Source organism: Oncorhynchus nerka, linkage group LG28, assembly GCF_034236695.1.
Source record: "Oncorhynchus nerka isolate Pitt River linkage group LG28, Oner_Uvic_2.0, whole genome shotgun sequence".
NCBI lineage: Eukaryota > Metazoa > Chordata > Actinopteri > Salmoniformes > Salmonidae > Oncorhynchus > Oncorhynchus nerka.
Genome location: NC_088423.1, coordinates 8,029,039 through 8,047,901, shown reverse-complemented (window position 1 = coordinate 8,047,901; position 18,863 = coordinate 8,029,039). Strand labels below are relative to the sequence as shown.

The window sequence follows — 18,863 nt, the reverse complement described above, 5'->3', positions numbered from 1 at the left end:
CCCAGCCTTACAATGCCTTAGTATTCAGTCCTGGAGATAGTTTCACTCCCCTCATAAACTACATTCCAACCTGTCTAAAGGATATACTTCTCTCCACTAATGGAATCCAACCAAAACATTCTTATCTGTTTGAAAAACTATCTTATCCCTCTTTCCCAGGAGACACAGACAATTAATTCATTTCTGCTTACATTTTCAGTAACAGCTCAACTAAAAACTCATACTTTTCAAATCATAACATAATAGTATTAGAATAAATGGTTCTAATCATTAATGTATACATAATTGATCATCTAAACTATAATTTCCTCTAACACTAAGACAGAGCTACAGGGAGACAGGACGGACAGCTGACCGGACAGGACTGATAAAAAGTGCTCTTCACTAACGAGTCGCGGTTTTGTCTCACAAGGCGTGATAGTCGGATTCGCGTTTATCGTCAAAGGAATGAGCGTTACACGAGCCCTGTACTCTGGAGCACTGATAATGGTAGTGGAGCATGGCAGGTGGTTTCCATAACACTGATAATGGTAGTGGAGCATGGGAGGCCCTCCGCTGTCCCTTCAACACTGAGAGTCAGGTGAAATTAGGATGGGAATTCTGCCACCTACAATAAAAACAGTGCGGGAAATAAATCTTAATTGTTTTCAAGGAAATTCTGAATGAATGAATGCAGCTTGCTCGTGTAACAGTATAATAAATGTTGACACTCACCTAGGGGCCAGGTGGTATCTCACCTAGGGGCCAGGGGGTATCTCACCTGGGGGTCAGGTGGTGTCTCACCTAGGGTCCAGGGGGTGTCTCACCTAGGGTCCAGGGGGTATCTCACCTGGGGGCCAGGTGGTGTCTGACCTAGTGGCCAGGGGGTGTCTCATCAAGGGGCCAGGTGGTGTCTCAACTAGAGACCAGGTGGTGTCTGACCTAGGGGCCAGGTGGTATCTGACCTAGGGGCTGGTGGTGTCTCACCTGGGGGCCAGGTGGTGTCTGACCTAGTGGCCAGGGGGTGTCTCATCAAGGGGCCAGGTGGTGTCTCAACTAGAGACCAGGTGGTGTCTGACCTAGGGGCCAGGTGGTATCTGACCTAGGGGCAGGTGGTGTCTCACCTAGGGGCCAGGTGGTGTCTAGCCTACTTGCCAGGTGGTGTCTCACCTAGGGTCCAGGGGGTGTCTCACATAGGGGCTAGATGGTATCTCACCTAGGGGCCAGGTGGGATCTCACCTAGGGGTGAGGTGGTGTCTAACCTAGGGGCCAGGTGGTGTCTCACCTAGGGGCCAGGGGTTGTGTCTTACCTAGGGGCCAGGTAGTGTCTCAACTAGGGGACAGGTGGTGTCTCACCTAGGGGCCAGGTGTTGTCTCACCTAGGGGCCAGGTGGTGTCTGACCTAGGGGCCAGGTGGTGTCTCACCTAGGGGCCATGGGGTGTCTCACCAAGGGGCCAGGTGGAGTCTCAACTAGGGGCCAGGTGGTGTCTGACCTAGGGGCCAGGTGGTGTCTGACCTAGGGGCAGGTGGTGTCTCACCTAGGGGCCAGGTGGTGTCTAGCCTACTTGCCAGGTGTTGTCTCACCTAGGGGCCAGGTGGTATCTCTGGTCTGTTTGGATGTCTTGATCTTGGTCTGTTATGCTCTGTGAAAAATAGAAGATATGACTAATTAAGAATGATATTATATGATTAATTATGAATGATAGGACTATCATGAAAATCATGCTTGCATACAAGTTTTAAAAAAGTGTTAAATTTTTGGTCAGCTGGTTGAAAGTCAACAACAGAATGGAAATAGGTTGCTACGGCTTTTTTGCTAGCTGGTTGGAATAAACCTTAGTGGCACTCTGCCCTGGTTGAGACAGCAACCAGCTGCTAGTGGTCCAGACAGCAACCGGTAGCTAAAGGTCCAGACAGCAACCAGCAGCTAGTGGTCCAGACAGCAACCAGCAGCTAGTGATCCAGACAGCAACCGGAAGCTAAAGGTCCAGACAACAACCAGCAGCTAGTGGTCAAGAGTATTGAGGAGGGGGACCATGCTGTCCTGACCAGGATCTGGTCTGGGGTCTGTAGTATTGAGGAGGGGGACCATGCTGTCCTGAAGGGGATCTGGTCTGGGGTCTATAGTGTTGAGGGGGTGGATCATGCTGTCCTCATGGGGCGCCTCTTTCCTTCCCCGTGCTTCCCTGAGGACAATACCACAAAATATTTTTATAATTATGAGGTCCAGACTCTTGGAATAAATATTTCACTGTGGAGATGAAACATTAAGAATCACTCCAAACACAAACCATGCAATTCTGTGCTCCGCAAAGCGCCACCACCATCTCCCCACAACCCTGGGGTAACCATTACTGGTTGAGGCTAAGACGTAAATTAAAGACATACCTTTTTATGTCTACATTTTTTATTTGCAGCGTATTCGATCTATAAACTCATGACAACTCTTGTATAACAGACAGAGACTTAGAGTAAACAATGACAAGGAGACAAAAAAAGAAGAAAATCCAGTTGTCAAAATCTGCCTCACACAGGCATGCAGGTAGACACACATGTACACACTCTGACTCAAGTACACACACATGTACATGTCACACACACACACACAAATACACACACGCACACTCTGGTAGTTCTGTTTTTGTCTTATTTTCACTAATGATTAGAGGGGCCTCATTATGTTGCTAAAATATTGAGTTCCTCTAAGGTGAAAAAAAATATTTTGACCCTACTAACCATGATATATTTATTAACTATGGTCTATTTACTAACCATGGTATATTTACTAACTATGGTATATTTACTAACTGTTGTATATTTACTAACTATGGTCTATTTACTAACCATGGTATATTTACTAACTATGGTATATTTACTAACCATGGTATATTTACTAACTATGGTCTATTTACTAACCATGGTATATTTACTAACTATGGTCTATTTACTAACCATGGTATATTTACTAACTATGGTATATTTACTAACTGTTGTATATTTACCAACTATAGTATATTTACTAACCATGGTATATTTATTAACTATGGTCTATTTACTAACCATGGTATATTTACTAACTATGGTATATTTACTAACTGTTGTATATTTACCAACTATAGTATATTTACTAACCATGGTATATTTACTAACCATGGTATATTTACTAACCATGGTATATTTACTAACTGTGGTATATTTACTAACCATGGTATATTTACTAACTGTGGTATATTTACTAACCATGGTATATTTACTAACCATGGTATATTTACTAACCATGGTATATTTACTAACTGTGGTATATTTACTAACCATGGTATATTTACTAACCATGGTATATTTACTAACCATGGTATATTTACTAACTGTGGTATATTTACTAACCATGGTATATTTACAAACTATGGTATATTTACTAACCATGGTATATTTACTAACTGTGGTATATTTACAAACTATGGTATATTTACTAACCATGGTATATTTACTAACTATGGTATATTTACTAACTGTTGTATATTTACCAACTATAGTATATTTACTAACCATGATATATTTATTAACTATGGTCTATTTACTAACCATGGTATATTTACTAACTATGGTATATTTACTAACTGTTGTATATTTACCAACTATAGTATATTTACTAACCATGGTATATTTACTAACCATGGTATATTTACTAACCATGGTATATTTACTAACTGTGGTATATTTACAAACTATGGTATATTTACTACCCGTGGTATATTTATTAACTATGGTATATTTACTAACTGTGGTATATTTACTACCCGTGTTATATTTACTAACTGTGGTATATTTACTAACTATGGTATATTTACTAAACAACTATGGTATATTTATTAACTATGGTATATTTACTAACTGTGGTATATTTACTACCCGTGTTATATTTACTAACTGTGGTACATTTACTAACCATGGTATATTTACTACCTATAGTATATTTACTAACTATGGTATATTTACTAACTGTGGTATATTTACAAACTATGGTATATTTACTACCCGTGGTATATTTACAAACTATGGTATATTTACTACCTATAGTATATTTACTAACTATGGTATATTTACTAACTGTTGTATATTTACTAACCATGGTATATTTACTAACCACAGTATATTTACTAACTATGGTATATTTACGACCGATGGTATATTTACGACCTATGGTATATTTACTAACTATGGTATATTTGTCACACCCTGACCTTAGTTATCTTTGTTTTCTTTATTATTTTGGTTAGGTCAGGGTGTGACGAGGGTGGTTTGTGTAGTTTTAGGATTGTCTAGGGGGTTTTGTATGTCTAGGGGTTTTAGTATATCTAGGTGTTTATATGTCTATGGTTGCCTAGATTAGTTCCCAATCAGAGGCAGCTGTTTATCGTTGTCTCTGATTGAGGACCATATTTAGGTAGCCATATTCCTTGGGTATTTGGTGGGTTATTGTCTATGTGTAGTTGCCTGTCAGCACTCGGTTTATATAGCTTCACGTTCATTTTGTTATTTTGTTAGTTTATTTAGTGTTCTTTCTTTATTAAAAGAAGAATGTATTCATATCACGCTGCGCCCTGGTCTCATCAATACGACAAACGTGACAGAAAAACCCACCAAACCAGGACCAAGCAGCGTGAAAAGGAGGAATAGCGCTTAATGGGGAAATCGACCTGTGAGGAGATATTAGATGGAGCAGGACCCTGGACACGGCCGGGGGAGTATCGCCGTCCTAAGGAGGAGATAGAGGCAGCGAAAGCGGAACGGCGATACTACGAGGAAAAATACCGGAAAATAGAGGAACGGCGACGATATGAAGGTAAACGGCTTGCACCGAAGCCCGAGAGGCAGCCCCAATCATTTTTGGGGGGAGGCACACGAGGAGATTGGCTGAGTCAGGTAGGAGACCTGAGCCAACACTTCGTGCTTACCGTGGGGAGTGTATAACTGGTCGGGCACCTTGTTATGCAGAGATGCGTGTCTCCAGTGCACTATTCTAGTCCGGTGCGCTCTATTCCAGCTCCTCGCATTTGCCGGGCTAGACTGGGCATCCAGCCAGGACGTATTGAGCCAGCTCTATGTTCTGGATCTCCAATGCGTCTCCACGGTCCAGTGTATCCTGTGCCTCCTCCCCGCACTCGCCCTGAGGTGCGTGTCACCAGCCCAGTACCACCAGTGCCAATACCATACACCAGGCCTACAGTGCGCCTCGGCAGTCCAGTACGCCCTGATCCTGCTCCTCACACTCGCCCTGAGGTGCGTGTCCCCAGCCCTGTACCACCAGTGCCGGCACCACGCACCAGGCCTACAGTGCGCCTCGGCAGTCCAGAGCGTCCAGCGACGGGCCCCATTCCGGGGCCTCCAGCAACGGGCCCCAGTCCGGGGTCCCCAGCAACGGTCCCCAGTCGATGATCCACGGGTCAGTGCTACAAGAGCGGACTCAGTGTAAAGAAGGGGGCGGCGTCCAGAAATGCCCACCCAGATCCTCCCATATAGGTTTAGGTTTGTGGCCGGGAGTCCGCACCTTTGGGGGGGGGGGTACTGTCACGCCCTGACCTTAGTTATCTTTGTTTTCTTTATTATTTTGGTTAGGTCAGGGTGTGACGAGGGTGGTTGCCCCCTATCCACATCGATGGAACAGTAGTGGAGAGGGTAGCAAGTTTTAAGTTCCTCGGCATACACATCACAGACAAACTGAATTGGTCCACTCACACTGACAGCGTCGTGAAGAAGGCGCAGCAGCGCCTCTTCAACCTCAGGAGGCTGAAGAAATTCGGCTTGTCACCAAAAGCACTCACAAACTTCTACAGATGCACAATCGAGAGCATCCTGGCGGGCTGTATCACCGCCTGCTCCGCCCTCAACCGCAACTGAGGTCTGCACAACGCATCACCGGGGGCAAACTACCTGCCCTCCAGGACACCTACACCACCCGATGTTACAGGAAGGCCATAAAGATCATCAAGGACATCAACCACCCGAACCACTGCCTGTTCACCCCGCTATCATCCAGAAGGCGAGGTCAGTACAGGTGCATCAAAGCTGGGACCGAGAGACTGAAAAACAGCTTCTATCTCAAGGCCATCAGACTGTTAAACAGCCACCACTAACATTGAGTGGCTGCTGCCAACACACTGTCATTGACACTGACCCAACTCCAGCCACTTTAATAATGGGAATTGATGGGAAATGTTGTAAATATATCACTAGCCACTTTAAACAATGCTACCTTATATAATGTTACTTACCCTACATTATTCATCTCATATGCATACGTATATACTGTACTCTACATCATCGACTGCATCCTTATGTAATACATGTATCACTAGCCACTTTAACTATGCCACTTTGTTTACTTTGTCTACATTCTCATCTCATATGTATATACTGTACTCGATACCATCTACTGTATGCTGCTCTGTACCATCACTCATTCATATATCCTTATGTACATATTCTTTATCCCCTTACACTGTGTATAAGACAGTAGTTTTGGAATTGTTAGTTAGATTACTTGTTGGTTATCACTGCATTGTCGGAACTAGAAGCACAAGCATTTCGCTACACTCGCATTAACATCTGCTAACCATGTGTATGTGACAAATAAAATTTGATTTGATTTGGTTTTTGTATGTCTAGGGGTTTTTGTATGTCTATGGTTGCCTAGATTGGTTCCCAATCAGAGGCAGCTGTTTATCGTTGTCTCTGATTGGGGACCATATTTAGGTAGCCATATTCCTTGGGTATTTGGTGGGTTATTGTCTATGTGTAGTTGCCTGGCAGCACTCGGTTTATATAGCTTCACGGTTATTTTGTTAGTTTGTTTAGTGTTTTTTCTTTATTAAAACAAGTATGTATTCATATCACGCTGCGCCTTGGTCTCATCAATACGATGAACGTGACAATATTTACTAACTGTGGTATATTTAGTACATATGGTATATTTACTACCTATGGTATATTTACTAACTGTGGTATATTTACTAACTGGTAAATTTACTAACCATGTCAGTTTTGGAGAAGTTCCCATTCCCATCTATACTTCAAAAGTTATTTGGAGTTATGATAGATTTTGTCTACAGAACTATTTGATACTTTCGAACTGAAGCTCCCTTTCCACACTCAATATGTCATAGTATTTGTGGTCAACTGAAGTAGGCTATCATACACTAATTCAAATACTGTGTGTGGACAAAGAGCAGACATTACAAATCATATCATAGTAGCAAAACCAGCAAAAGTTCTACAAAATGTAGGTCATACTTGACGTGTTGTTCAACGTCAAGAGAACAAACAGATGGAGAAAATGTTGCCTTCTATGTTCTTTTAATCTCTATACAGAACCACAGGAAGCAGGATGCAAGTTGAAAGCAGTGGGGTTGAGGCCTTTGTAACAGTTCTGGGACGTTATAATTTGGTTGTCTTGTTATGTTACTTAATATAGATCAAGTCCTATAAAAATAAACCCAGAATTATTCTTGTTATGACAAAGTATCTTGAGGAGCCAAAAGTATCTACCACTGGAACTTTTTCAATGGATTGGAGCCCAGATGGATCATATTATAGACTGTAGAGACTACTGGGTATTGTTCCCCCTCAAGGGGCACCAACAGTCCCGCATGGTACAGTACACATTCTCTCTCAATCATCATTATTTCCTTTATTCAGAACATATGGATAATAATAATAGGCTGTCTCTCTTTGAGCGTGGCAAAGAGTAGCGATGTCTTTGCCTCAGGAATCACATAACTTTGGGGAGGATACTATATGAAGACTCCTTAAGTATTTGTTGCCATGGCCTTTTTAACACTAGCCTAAACAAATAGTATAGGCAGATATAAATATATTTAGTAAATACATTGAGCGGATGGACTCTGTTTAATCTCACTAATAGACACTGTGTTTGTAAATACAGTATGTGTGCCATGTTCACCGACACTGGGACCTCAACATGTTTCATTAGTGAGATGAATATGTCTCACCAGGCTGTGTTGTCCGTGGTCTGGCCAAGATGGTCTGGTCTGCATGGTCTGGTCTGGACTAGATGGTTTGTACTGGACTAGATGGTCTGGTCTGGACTAGATGGTCTGTACTGGACTAGATGGTCTGTACTGGACTAGATGGGCTGTACTGGACTAGATGGTCTGGTCTGGATGGTCAGGACTAGATGGTATGTACTGGACCAGATGGTATGTACTGGACTAGATGGTCTGGACTGGATGTTCTGGACTAGATAGTCTAGACTGGATCCTCCGGACTAGATGGTCTGGACTGGATGGTCTGGAAAAGATGGTATGGACTAGATGGTCTGGACTAGATGGTCTGGACTGGATCCTCTGGACTAGATGCTTTGGACTAGATGGTCTGGACTAGATGATCTGGACTGGATCCTCTGGACTAGATGCTCTGGACTAGATGCTCTGGACTAGATGGCCTGGACTAGAGGGTCTGGACTAGAGGGTCTGGACTAGATGATCTGGACTCGATAGTCTAGACTGGACCCTCTGGACTAGATGGTCTGGACTGGATGGTCTGGCCTAGATGGTCTGGACTAGATGGTCTGGACTAGATGATCTGGACTAGATGATCTGGACTAGATGATCTGGACTGGATGGTCTGGACTGGACTAGATGTTCTGGACTAGATGGTCTGGCCATGCCAGCTGCAGGTTCCCAAGACCAGCTCTCGGAGGGAATGGAACAGGAACACCCAGGGGGTCTTGACAAGAGGATGAGCCAAGTTACAGTAAGAGAAACACTCCCCACTAGAGTGTACACCCAAGGTAGGGTTTCCCTTGCAATATATGAACTTCTATTTGTTTCAAATAGAAAACTTTGGAGCCACAATGACTGGATGTTGCTTTTAGGGCCTCATCTTGAAAATCAAATTGGGGAAAGAGTGACTCAAGTTAGAGGAGCACTGAGATGCAGTGCCTTAGACCGCTGCGCCACTCGGGAGCCCTGTTAGAGTAGCTAATAGCTAGAATCAATTCTACTAACAGTGTTTCCACTTACTCACATTGCCCTCCAGCAGCTCCCCCTGTGGCCTCCATGAGTGAGCCAGCAGGTACTCTGAGTGGAAGAGCAGGCCGTCAAAGGTGTTCAGGGCACCAGCTGCTACATGGGGAAGGGGCAGCCGCAAGCTCTCTTGGCAGCCCTTAAACAAACAGAGAGCCCAGCTGAACCGCTCGGGGCTCCACATGAGAGACCTGCAGAGAAGATAGAAATGGAATGAACAGAGCTGACATGATTCTCTATTCTACATGTCATACAATTATATTTGTTCGACACCAAATGTTTCTATGGGAATGTTCTGTAATGTATGGTCCTAACTGTATGGCAAGTAGAAGAGTATGCTCGCAGCAGCACAGAGAGAGGAGAGCCAGGGGTCGCAGCAGGACAGGAGTGGTAGCTAGCTAGCCAACAGGCAGATGTCCCCTGTATTTACCCTCAGGTCTCACCTGGGCCCTCAGCCCATAGGAGATAAAATAGGGCTGATTAGGCCCTGTCAAACACATGGGCCCAGAGACCTGCCTGCCACCTGCTCCCCACTCAAACACAGCTTCAGCTAAAGCAAAGAGGGAAGAGAGATCAAGCTAAAGAGGCTGCAGCCAGCAGCAGGCGCCTTCCAGGCACACCGCCCCTAAACAAAGCACTCATCCCACATTTAAACACACATACAGGCAAGCAAGGGAAGCAACTACTTTGGGGCTTCTTCAAAACGGAGTATATCTGAGCATGCAGAAGTAGTAATTTGACAATGTGTGGCTACACTTGTCCTGTTCATTGGTTGAAAGTAGCAGTTCAAAGTAGGAAACACATGCTTGTGTGTGGGAACCCTGGCCAATTAGCATACCAGTTACAATTTTCATTTTTCTAAACTTAGTCGGGCGTCCTTTCCATAATTTGGTGTGTTTTTCTCGAAACCAGAATGCTAATCTCCAGCCATGGAGCCACCCTCAATGAAGAAGGCCCACGTCTTCAAGTACAGGAGTGCAGCTGTCCACACAGTAGCTTCACCAAAGCATAAACATTCAAATCTCCTCCAACCAGGTGCCTGAGACAGTTGATACCCCTGGGGGCAACCCTCTGTGTTTTGGACAACCGTCTCCCCGTCCATTACACAACAGAGGATATTACCGGTGAGAAACAGGTCTCTTTGAAACAGCACCACAATTCCCATTCTGCTGAATAACCTTAGATGATCAGTGCTCATGACTAGGGTTCCAAAATTCCGGTGACATTCAATAAAATCTCGGGTTGGTGGGTTCCAAAAATCAGGAATGAATAAGCAGGAAATCCGGTACCCTCCAACCAGGATTTCTGGAAAACCAGGGAATTTATTGAAAGTTCCATGAATTTTGCAACCCTACTCACAACACTAGTAGGAACTAGGACTGGTCTAATCTGTAGTCCTTGCCATTGAATAAAAGGGTTTATTTATGTGTATGGATGGCTGAATGCTGGCTCCCAGCAGCTCCCTGATGCAGTGGCATCCCCTGATCCCCAGCCCGAGGCTTAATGGACATTCCCCCAGTATGAGAAAGCACTGCAGGGGGAGAGAGATTAGAGAGAGGGGGAGGGGGCGAGAGAGAGAAAAAAAAGCATCAGACTGCCCCTGGAGAGTCCCCTGCCATCTGTCTCCCCCTTCTCCTCTCTCTACCCCTCCCCTCCCCTGGCTTTCTGAGATTTCAGGCAGATGTGACAATATCCTTCCTGATGGGATGCAACAATGGCGTGGGGCAACAGGTGCGTGTGGAGCCCTGGAGTAGGAGGCAGACACAAGTCTACACACACTCTAATCTGTCCAGCAGCAGGCTGTCATCACCCCGCCCGCCTGCCCGTCCGCCCGGCCTCTCTCTCTCTCTCTCACACACACACTTACACACACACACTTGCACACACACACTTTTATAATAACCTCCTTCTGCCCACCGATTCAACACCTGCTGCTGCTGTGCACCCACTAAACAGAAATCTCCCCAACACAAACTATTTTTATTACCTCATATATTCTGGGATCTAGGGTTACACTAGCTGGAGTTTACTGAAGTTAGCTGTTACACAAGAGGGAGTTTACTGAAGTTAGCTGTCACACTAGATGGAGTTTTACTGAAGTTAGCTGTTACACTAGCTGGAGTTTTACTGAAGTTAGCTGTCACACTAGATGGAGTTTACTGAAGTTAGCTGTTACACTAGCTGGAGTTTACTGAAGCTAGCTGTTACACTAGCTGGAGTTTACTGAAGTTAGCTGTTACACTAGCTGGAGTTTACTGAAGTTAGCTGTTACACAAGAGGGAGTTTACTGAAGTTAGCTGTCACACTAGATGGAGTTTACTGAAGTTAGCTGTTACACTATCTGGAGTTTACTGAAGTTGTTATATAAACAAACACACACAAAAACAGTTCAATGATTACAACAAACAAAACAAAAAAAGAGAAAAACGACTGCAAAGTAATATGTACAAATAGTTACAATGCTAGGCTAACTGATACTTCTCCATACTTAGGATGCTAGGCTAACTGATACCTCTCCATAGTTAGGATACTAGGCTAAATAATACCTCTCCATAATTAGGATACCAAAAAAGTGTTAAACACTCTTGGCATTCTCTAAACCAGCTTCACCTGGAATGCTTTTCCAACATTCTTGAAGGAGTACCCAGATCTGGGCACCCGAGTGGCGCAGTGGTCTAAGGCACTGCATCTCAGTGTTACAGGTGTCACTACAGACCGTAGTTCAATTCCAGGCCGTATCACAACCGGTTGTGATTGTGAGTCCCATTGGGCAGTGCAAAATTGGCCCGGCGTCGTCCGGGTTTGGCCAGGGTAGGCTCTCGTTGTAAATAAGAATTTGTTCTTAACTGACTTTCCTAGTTAAATAAAGGTTTAAATACATATATTTATTTACCTGTTGGCTGCTTTTCCTTCACTCTGCAGTCCAACTCATCCAAACCATCAATTGGGTTGAGGTTGGGTGATTGTGGAGGCTGATGCAGCACTCCATCATTCTCCTTATTGGTCATATATCCCTTACATAGTCTGGAGGTGTGTTGGGTCATTGTCCTGTTGAAAAACAAATGATAGTCTCACTAAGCGCAAACCAGATGCGATGGCGTATCACTGCAGAATGCTGTGGTAGCCATGCTGGTTGTGTGCCTTGAATTCTAAATAACTCCCTGAGTGTCATCAGCAAAGCACCATCACACCTCCTCCTCCATGCTTCACGGTGGGAACCACACATGTGGAGATCATCCGTCACCTACTCTGCGTCTCAGAAAGACACGGCAGTTGGAACCAAAAATCTAAATTTTGGACTCATCAGATGAAAGGACATATTTCCACCAGTCTGATGTCCATTTCTTGTGTTTCTTGGCCCAAGCAAGTCTCTTCTTATCATTGGTGTCCTTTAGTAGTGTTTTTTTTGCAGTAATTTGACCATAAAGGCCTGATTCACACAGTCTCCTCTGAACAGTTGATGTTGAGATGTGTCTGTTACTTGAACTTGAATTTGGGCTGCAATTTCTGAGGCTGGTAACTCTAATGAACATATCCTCTGTAGCAGAGGTAACTCTGGGTCTTCCTTCTCTTGTGGCGGTCCTCATGAGAGCCAGTTTCATCATAGCGCTTGATGGTTTTTGACACTGCACTTGAAGAAACTTTCAAAGTTCTTGAAATTTCCGGATTGACTGACCTTCATGTCTTAAAGAAATGATGGCCTGTCATTTCTCTTTGCATATTTGAGCTGTTCTTGCCATAATATGGACTTGGTCTTTTACCAAATAGGGCGATCTTCTGTATACCACCCCTACATTGTCACAGCACAACTGATTGGCTCAAAGGCATTAAGAAGGAAAGAAATGCCACAAATGTACTTTTAACAAGACACAAGACACACCTGTTAACTGAAATGTAATTCCAGGTGATTAGGTGGTTGAGAGAATGCCTGTCATCAAGGCAGAGGGTGGCTCCTTTGAAGAATCTCAAATATATTTGTATTTACTTAACACTTTTTTGGTTACTACATGATTCCAGATGTGTTATTTCACAGTTTTGATGTCTTCACTATTATTCTACAATGTAGAACATAGTAAAAAATAAAGAAAAACCCTGAAAGGAGTAGGTGTGTCCAACCTTTTGACTGGTACTGTTTATGGCAGAGGCTCAATCAAGGTAGCTGTCTTGACTACTTTCTTATGTCATTCTCGCTGGTACCAAACGTTTAAAAAGTTTGATAGGGAACATAATGCGGTCGGACCATAAAATAATTGGCATATACATTACTCTTAAAGAATTTCCACGTTGGCGAGGATATTGGAAATGAAATCAAAGCCTATTGGATGACAACTTGTTTTTAACTAAGAAGAATGTATAACTTACTTTTTCCTACATAACATACAGTGGCAAGAAAAATTTTGTGAACCCTGGATTTCTGCATAAATTGGATTTCTCCATTAATTAGTCATACAATTTGATCTGATCTTCATCTAAGGTCACAACAATAGACAAACACAGTCTGCGTAAACTAAAAACACAAACAATTATACATTTTCATGTCTTTATTGAACACATCGTGTAAACATTCACAGTGCAGTATGTAAACAATTGGATTTAATAACTGGTTGACACTCCTTTGGCAGCAACAACCTCAACCAAATGTTTTCTGTAGTTGCAGATCAGACCAGCACAACGGTCAGGAGGAATTTTGGACCATTCCACTTTAGAAAAATGTTTCAGTTTAGCAAAATTCTTGGGATGTCTGGTGTGAACTGCTCTCTTGAGGTCATACCACAGTATCTCAATCGGGATGAAGTCAGGACTCTGGCTTTTCTTCTGTTGAAGCCATTCTGTTGTTGATTTACTTCTGTGGGTCATTGTCCTGTTGCGTCGGCCAACTTCTTTTGAGCTTCAATTGGTGGACAAATAGCCTAACAATCCCTGCAAAATGTCTTGATAAACTTGGGAATTAATTTTTCCGTCGATGATAGCAAGTTGTCCAGGCCCTGAGGCAGCCCCAAACCATGATGCTCCCTCCACCATACTTTACAGTTGGGATAAGGTTATGTGGGTGTACTGTGCCTTTTTTCTTCACACATAGTGTTGTGTGTTCCTTCCAATCAACTCAAACTGTAGTTTCATCAGTCCACAGAATATTTTGCTAGTAGCGCTGTGGAACATCCAGGTGCACTTTTCCAAACTTCACATAGCAATGTTTTTTTGAACAGCATTGGCTTCTTCCGTGGTGTCCTCCCATGAATACCATTCTTGTTTAGTGTTTTACGTATCATAGACTCATCAACAGAGATGTTAGCATGTTCCAGAGATTTCTGTAAGTCTTTATCAGCCACTCTAGGATTCTTCTTAACCTCACTGAGCATTCTGCACTGTGCTCTTTGCAGGACAGCCACTGCTAGGGAGAGTAGCAACAGTGCTGAACTTTCTCCATTTATAGACAATTTGTCTTACCGTGGACTGATGAACATCAAGGCTTTTAGAGATACTTTTGTAATCCTTTCCAGCTTTATGAAAGTCAACCAATCTTAAAGTCTTCTGAGATCTCTTTTGTCAGGAAATGCTCCTTGTGAATAGTGTTTTTATAGGGAAAGGCAGGTCTAACCAACATCTCCAATCTCATCTCATTGATTGGACTTCAGGTTAGCTGACTCCTGACTCCAATTAGTCATTAGCCTAGGGATTCACATACTTTTTCCAACCGACACTGAATGTTTTAATGTATTCAATGTATATACAATAATTGGTGTGTTATTAGTTTAAACACACTGTTTGTATATTGTTGTGACTTAGATGAAGATCAGATCAAATTTGATTACCAATTTATGCAGAAATCCAGGTAATTCCAAAGAGTTCACTTACTTTTTCATGCCACTATAGGTACTGCAGATCCCCTTATTGTATGGAATACTTTTAAATGTGCATTTAGAGGCAATGCAATTTAATACTCAACTTTAAAACAGCAATTTAGGTCAAGACTTCATATTAACAAAGGAAATAGAGGGACTAACAGTACAGATAGCAATTGAAACTGTACCATTGAGGCACAGAATAAGTTACAGGAAAAACTAAAAGAACTGGAGGAACATATTCAAGAAAGATCAAGTGAAATATATTATACAAATAAAGTGAATTGGATGGAATATGTGCCACGTTCGTCATAGTGAGGAGACCAAGGCGCAGCGTGATACGAATACATCATCTTTAATTAACGACGAACACTAAACAAAATACCAAAACAAAAAACGACCTTGAAGCTACTCCAACGAGTGCTGAGATGCAACTACACATAGACAAAAACCCACAAAACCAAAATGGCAACCCAAATAGGATCCCCAATCAGAGACAACGATAAACAGCTGCCTCTGATTGGGAACCAATTCAGGCCACCATAGACATACATTACCTAGACATACAAAAACCCATAGATATACAAAACCCCTAGACAGGACAAAAACACACATACCCACCCTCGTCACACCCTGACCTGACCAAAATAATACATAAAACATAGAGAACTCAGGTCAGGGAGTGACAAGGAAAATATATATAATAATATATAGTATAAATATCTATTTCAAATAACATACATATATATATATTTACAAATAATATATATGGGGAATTGAAAATGATGCAGACAATTACATTGTTAGAAGCCACAATCTGAAATATTAAATATTACCCTAAAACAAACAACAACAAACAACAAAAACATGCAGTGATTTGGCAAGACCAGAGAAACTGACTGACACGAGCTTTAGGGGGGACACTGGGAGGATGCTAGGGAAGCACCGTAAATCAGGATGTGGCTTTCTGGATGTCTCCCACCAGGCTCTAATTTGTCGCTGCTATCATCCATTATCTCTACCGTAGGGAGCCTCTATCAACCCGGGCCCAGGATAACCGCCGGCCCGGCTGGGGCAGAAATAGCAGGCGTAGTAGGGTTTAAAGTAGGGTGGGGAGGTGCAAATAGCCACTGTGGTTAGTGTCGGGGACAGCTTGGAGTCTGTCGCCAGAGCATCATTCTCAGGTTCAGACCACAGTTAGAGCAGTTTGAGCAGGAATGTTGCAATGCGCCCCAAAATTATCCCCTCTCAGCAGTTTCAGCTGCTACATCTTCTTGCATATTGAGAAAGAGTCAACTGAGTTTCTTCTGTGGGACTTACTATATTGTGGAAAAATGGCTTCTTGACTATTCTCCCAGCCCCATTCTCTTGTTGTTGTCCTGGGTGTGGTTGCATTAGGGCAGGTAGCATTCTCCTGTCATCCACCAAACCCAGATTTGTCCGTTGGACATCCATATGGTGAGTGTGATTCATCACTCCAGAAAATGTTTAACTTAGATGAGTAAGATAAAGATGCAGTGCCTATACCGGAAAGACTACTATGTGTTCCGAAAAGCTTTCCAAAAGCTTTCCAACTATCTTAAGTTTTTCCACAAAAGAAAGGTCACTCAATCAATCAAATGTATTTATAAAGCCCTTCTTACATTAGCTGATGTCACAAAGTGCGGTACAGAAACCCAGCCTAAAACCCCAAACAGCAAGCAATGTAGGTGTAGAAGCACGGTAGCTAGGAAAAACTCCCTAGAAAGGCCAGAACCTAGAACGAAACCTAGAGAGGAACCAGGCTATGAGGGGTGGCCAGTCCTCTTCTGGCTGTGCCGGGTAGAGATAATAACATGGCCAAGATGTTCAAATGTTCATAGATGACCAGCAGGGTCAAATAATAATAATCACAGTGGTTGTAGAGGGTGCAACAGGTCAGCATTTGCTGCACAAATAATTTATAAGAAAATGTACAACTACATAAGTAAAAGGTCTTTATATCTGACACTTTCCCAAATATAATATAACCACTTTAGGAAGATTCTATAAACCCCATATAACGGGTTTATGTCAGAGACACTAGTGTATCTCACTCAGCCTTGCATAGGATATGTACTGACGCAGATAGCTTGGCTGAGATATGCATCTATGTCTTCCAAGGAGAGATGACCCACATAAAAACAAGCATGAGAAGTGTTCCAGTCTAAGGTTAATGGAAACATTACCCTGAACATTATTCAATCTCCACCAAACTTTACAGTTGGCACCTTGCATTTGTGGCAGGTAGCGTTCTCCTATCATCTGCCAAACCCAGATTTGTCCCTCGGACTTCCAGATGGTGAAGTGTGATTCATCACTCCAGAGAACGCGTTTCCACTGCTCCAGATTCCAATGGCGGTGAGCTTTACACCACTCCAGTCAACACTTGGCATTGCACATGGTGATCTTAGGCTGTGTGCGGCTGTTCGGCCATGGAAACCCATTTCATGAAGCTCCCGACAAAGAGTTATTGTGCTGACGTTGCTTCCAAAGGCAGTTTGGAACTCGGTCCTGAGTGTTGCAACCGAGGACAGACGATTTTTAAAATCTTGTGTGGCCTAACTTCGTGGCTGAGCCATTGTTGCTCCTGTTTCCACTTCACAATAACAGCACTTACAGTTGACAGGGGCAGCTCTAGCTGGGCAGACATTTGACAGACTGACTTGTTAGAAAGGTGGCATCATGTGATGGTGCCACATTCAAAGTCACTGAGCTCTTCAGTAATGCCAATGTTTGTCTATGAAGATTGCATGGCTGTGTGCTCAATGTTATACACCTGTCAGCAATGGAAATAGCTGAAATAGCAGAATCCACTATTTTGAAGGGGTGTCCACATACTTTTGTGAAAATTCTGTAGCTTCATTGTCGAAGAGAGAACCACGGAGAAAAGGAGCCATCGAGTTTCAGTCAGAGCATCAGGGGTAAATTACCTCAAATGAAATCAAAATATTATTTGTCACATGCTCCGAATACAACTGGTGTAGACTCTACAGTGAAATGCTTTCTTACGAGCCCTTAACCAACAATGCAGATCAATGTGGAGCTACATACAGGGAATACCAGTATCAGATCAATGTGAGGCAATATACAGGGAGGACAAGTGCCATATCAATGAGGTACGAGGTATATGAGGTAGATATGTACATGAAGGCAGGGTAAAGTGACTAGGAATCAGGATAGATAATTATCAGGTATTTGAGATAGATATGGACATGAAGGCAGGGTAAAGTGACTAGGCATCAGGATAGATAATAATAATAATAATAATAATAATAAGGTATTTGAGGTAGATATGTACATAAAGGCAGGGTAAAGTGACTAGGAATCAGGATAGATAATTATCAGGTATTTGAGATAGATATGTATATAAAGGCAGGGTAAAGTGACTAGGCATCAGGATAGATAATAATAAGGGATTTGAGGTAGATATGTACATAAAGGCAGGGTAAAGTGACGAGGCATCAGGATAGATAATAATAAGGTATTTGAGGTAGATATGTACATAAAGGCAGGGTAAAGTGACGAGGCATCAGGATAGATAATAATAAGGGATTTGAGGTAGATATGTATCTCCTGACCCCTCCTGTCTCAGCCTCTAGTATTTATGCTGCAGTAGTTTATGTGTCGGGGGGCTAGGGTCAGTTTGTTATATCTGGAGTACTTCTCCTGTCCTATTCGGTGTCCTGTGTGAATCTAAGTGTGCGTTCTCTAATTCTCTCCTTCTCTCTTTCTTTCTCTCTCTCGGAGGACCTGAGCCCTAGGACCATGCCCCAGGACTACCTGACATGATGACTCCTTGCTGTCCCCAGTCCACCTGGCCATGCTGCTGCTCCAGTTTCAACTGGCCTGGGCCCTAGGACCATGTCCCAGGACTACCTGACATGATGACTCCTTGCTGTCCCCAGTCCACCTGGCCATGCTGCTGCTCCAGTTTCAACTGGCCTGGGCCCTAGGACCATGCCCCAGGACTACCTG

The 18,863-nt window shown here is 43.0% G+C and overlaps 1 pseudogene; it reads right to left on the bottom strand.

Annotated features, from left to right (window-relative positions):
• Nucleotides 1-8,647: 8,647 nt before the first annotated feature.
• Nucleotides 8,648-18,863, bottom strand: part of LOC135565621 (constitutive coactivator of peroxisome proliferator-activated receptor gamma-like) — a 32,850-nt pseudogene continuing 22,634 nt past the window's right edge.